This window comes from Podarcis muralis, chromosome 3 (genome assembly GCF_964188315.1).
Source record: "Podarcis muralis chromosome 3, rPodMur119.hap1.1, whole genome shotgun sequence".
Lineage (NCBI taxonomy): Eukaryota > Metazoa > Chordata > Lepidosauria > Squamata > Lacertidae > Podarcis > Podarcis muralis.
The window spans coordinates 48,437,746-48,442,192 of record NC_135657.1 but is presented as its reverse complement, the minus strand read 5'-3'; the positions used below and the strand labels follow the sequence as shown (position 1 = coordinate 48,442,192).

Below are 4,447 nucleotides of genomic sequence, written 5' to 3'. Positions count from 1 at the left end.
ATGTGAAGTTATTCAAGCTTCCACCTGTTGCCTATCGGATTGAAGTAGGTCATGTGATCGCCAGAGAACTTCAGAGAGGAGCTCATCATCCAGACTTATGGTGCATATATATGTGTCCGTGAGAGAGAAAGAGGGCATATTTTAGGCCCCAAACCAGCTAATTTCTTTTGGTAAACTTAGCATATGTGGCTCGTTGCTAAAGAAAAGCCACCGGTGCCCTTCTTCCTTGCAAAACACTTGCAAGGCCAGGAGGACAATGGTAAAGGAACAAAAAAAACCCCACTACCCTGGCTGCATCTTTTCTGCCTTTTGCAAATGATCATGAAAGTTCCCATGTGAGGCTTTGTTTATTAAACTCTAGTGGTTATTCGAAACACTGGTCAATAGGCCAAGCAGCAAAAAGGTAACATAAATCTCAGATGTAAGACTTCGATTTTGGGGACAATTTTGTTGCATGACTCTTTTCTCTGATCATTGCTTCTTCTGTTTTGATTTGTTTTCGGCCACAATACGTCCTTTAGTTCTATTGTAGCCAGCACAATGCCCATGGATATCAGGCTGTGAATGAAGACAGAAGCAGTTTAAACAAACCAGCCTCTTTCTTTCCTCTCTGCCCATTGTAATATGAATGGGCCTTCTGCATTCTGCTGCTAGGAAACCATCTTTTTAAAGCCCAACTCCAAGAAAGAGACACAGAGAAAAGATTCCCAATAAAAAAAGAAGCCGCAGAAGCAAAAATAGGGCAGTATTGTTGTTGATGATGATGATGAAAAGAGGAGGGACATTTAAACAAATCTTTAAAAACAATTTCATTGAACATTTAAGGAGACACCTATAGTTTTAATAGTATTGCCCCACGTCCCCTGCCTTAGCAATTAGCAGACAGAAAGAAGACATTAAAAAGTTTGCCTTTGGGCAGAAAAAGAAGCAAATTAGCATGAAGCGTGATTATTTGCAATAATATAGGGCACACTTGGTATTAAGGAATGACAACAGTAGACAATACTGCTTTTAATCAAGGATTAATCAAGGATGGAAAAATATGAAGATTTCTCTTTCATTTCAACTGGAGAGAAAACTCGCAGGGATAAATTAAGAGGCGTATGAAACATATAGAAGATGAAAAAGATTTATGGGGCGGTATAAGTTGTAGGAGAGCATATGCAAGGACCCCTCAGTGTCAATTGCATGAAATAAACGAGAAACAATACGTACGCGGAAAGCCTCGCGTGAGATGGCCTTGTGCTCTTACTGAGGCAGCAAATGATAAATAAGCGGCACTGCAAAAGGAGGAGGCTTCAAAGTTGCGCAAGTTGTGTGTATTACCAGCCTGTCCTGCGCAAGTTCTCTTTGCCGTTCTCCTCCTCGTCTGCATCTACGATCCTATGATCTAGCTGAGATTCCTGCATTGCAGGAGGTTGGACTAGATGACCCCTAGGGACCCTTCCCTTCCAGCTCTGCCATTCATTCTACGTTTCTAGGCTCCGCCTCTATTCCACGGCGAGGGCGGCGCCGACTTCGAGGAAGAGACCCCGGCCGCGGGAGGTCACGTGGTCGACTCCCGCACTTTTTCGGTCCGGGAAGAACCATAGAGATAAGAAAAAAAGGACGCGGCAGAAATCGCGAGCGGGATGGTGTACGCGGCGCTCTCTCTCCCCACGCTTTTCCCAAGCGGCGCCGGCGTTTTCGCAAAGAGATAGCTCATTAATGAAAGCGCTCCACGCAGCGCTCACTTCGGGCTGCCAGTAGACGCCGTCGAATTCCGAGCAAAGGAAGTAAATGGGGATTGTAGTCAAACTTTGGGGCAGAGAGAGAGAGAGGTGCTTTTCCGTTCCAGTGCTTTGGCAGAATTATACTCTACTCGGGAAGGAAGGGGGGGGGGGACGAGATTCTGTATTTCCCTTGGTGAAATTGCTTCCCTCGCTGCCTGTCAGAATAGAACTGGAGGTGTTTTAGGTAGGAAAAAAGGCAGCCGGCCTAGTGGTGAGAGGAGGAAGCTGGACAGGGAGGCAGCAGAGAAATTAAGAGTTGTTTTATCAACGAGAATTGAAGCATAAATCGTGATTTGGGCTCCTTCCTCTTCTCAGCTTCTGGAATAGCGCTGGGCAGGATTCCTCCATTGCAAGGGGTTGGACTAGATGACCCACAGGGTCCCTTCCAACTATACATTTCTATGATTCTATGAATGCTGGTCAAATCAGTGGCCATGAGCCACGGCGGTTATTTTCCATGCTCACTGTCGGAGGAGGCTGTATGCCTCTAAATGCTGGTTGATGAGACTCCCAAGTGGGGAGGGAAGCTCCTTGCCGCACTCAGGTCCTCTTTGGGGTCTTCCTGTGGGCATCTTATTGAGCCCTGTGAGAACAGAGGAGCCTTTGGTCTAACCCTGCAGAGATGGTCTTAAACAGTGGCAGAAGTGCCAGTTCCTGTTGTTGCAATTGCTTAGGGAGTAAGCCCCATCCACCGTAGCGGGCCTCACTTTGCTGCGGAAGGCTGCAGCCCTGTGTCTGCTCACAGCAGCCTTCTGAGTATCCATCTATTTATATATGGTGATACTTATATTCTCTATAGGGAGTCATGCATGCTTCTTCTTTCTCCCCCCGCCCCAATTTCATCCGCACAGCATCCTTGCAAGGTAGTTTAGGTTGAGAGGCAGTGGCTGGTCCAAAGTCACTTGCTATGCTTCATGACTGAGGTGGGATCTGAATGCTGCTTTCCCAGGTCCTATGCCTAATTAACAGTCTAACCGCTACACCAAATCAGCTCACATGGACTGTTAAACATGCTTTTCTAGGGAACAAGCTCCATTGAACTTGGCGGATGTTCCTTGCATGTAAATATTTGCATAGGATCGGGCTGCGTGGCTGTAATCCTCCGCACGCTTACCTGGGAGTAAACCCAGCCCTGTCAAGCCCTGTGGTGCTTACTTTGGAATACACAAGTGGGGTGTTTGATGCTGTGCCCTGTCAGCGGGTTCAAGGGATCGCCAGAAATGTGTTGGCCTAATGTGTTGGCATTACAGATCCAGAGTTGGGCTTGAACCAGGGAAAGATTTGCAATAATAATAATAATAATAATAATAATAATAATATGCTGCCCATCTGACTAGGATGTCCCCAGCCACTCTGGGCAGATCTCAACAGAATATTAAAAACACGATAAAACATCAAACATTTAAAAACTTCCCTAGACAGGGCTGCCTTCAGATGTCTTCTAAAAGTCAGATAGTTGCTTATTTCCTTGACGTCTGATGGGTGGGCGCCACTACCAAGATGGCCCTCTGCCTGGTTCCCTGTAAGCTCACATCTTGCAGTGAGGGATCTGCCAGAAGGCCCACAGCGCTGGACCTCAGTGTCTGCTTAGGTTTGCCACACATCGGGAAAATTCCTGACACGTCCTGGTTTTCGGGTGTAAAAAGGGCGTCGGGGGCAAAATGCCAGGAAAAACCCAGGTGTATGGCAAAGCAGTGGAGGTTTTCCCCAAGAAGCTCAACAATTTGGGTTTGTTCCCAAAAAAAGCTCAACAGTTTTGTTGGACCATAGCTACTTAGGGCGTTACAGGTCAGCACCCACACTGTGACTTGTGCTTGGAAACGTACTGGGAGCCAGTGTAGATCCTTTAGGACTGTTGTTATATGGTCCCGGCGTCCGCTCCCAGCCTGCCGCATTCTGGATTAGTTGTAGTTTCTGAGTCACCTTCAAATGTGGCCCCACATAGAGGGCATTGCAATAGTCCAGGGGTCAGCAAACTTTTTCAGCAGGGGGCCAGTCCGCTGTTCCGCAGACCTTGTGGGGGGCCGGACTATATTTTGAACAAAATTATAATGAACAAATTCCTATGCCCCACAAATAACCCAGAGATGCATTTTAAATAAAAGCACACTTTCTACTCATGTAAAAACATGCTGATTCCCAGACTGTTCGCGGGCGGATTGAGAATGCGATTGGGCCTTAGTTTGTCTACCCATGCAATAGTCCAAAGTGTTCCTTCCCAAGGCTGCACAAGATGCAGAAATACTACCCCACCCCTAAATTTGCATGGCTGGGGGCAGAGGGGGCGTGTACCTGTTGAATGCCTGGCTGTCCCGCATTTCTGAATGCCAGCATGGGGTTCCTGTCCCACCCCATATAATTTTAACCCTGGATCGCTTGTTGTTGGTTTCTCTGTTTTGGGGGCGACGTATGACCTGCACTGGAACCAAAGGGGAGCGTATAGGTTACATTACTTTGAAATCCTGCGGGCAAAACCTTTCTCACAATTTACTTCTCTCGCCGGGATTTCTGTGAGGCGTAGATGAGGGGAACGCTCACGCCGAGGCTGAAATAAAACGCCAGCGCCCTTTTATTTCACAGCGTATATCATACCTCCCATCTCGTAAAGGGTCCAGTTATTTTAAAGCACCGAGAGCCTCACCCCTTGTGCGTCTTTCCTCCCCGCATATGGCTTC

At 47.2% G+C, this 4,447-nt stretch overlaps 1 long non-coding RNA gene across 1 annotated transcript; it reads right to left on the bottom strand.

Moving 5' to 3' along the window:
• Window positions 1–328: 328 nt before the first annotated feature.
• LOC144327154 (uncharacterized) lies at window positions 329–2,056 on the bottom strand. The gene is made up of 2 exons (XR_013392062.1): window positions 1,216–2,056; window positions 329–558 (listed from the first exon to the last, which is right to left on the bottom strand). It is a non-coding gene; the product is annotated as an uncharacterized LOC144327154 (long non-coding RNA).
• Window positions 2,057–4,447: the final 2,391 nt, after the last annotated feature.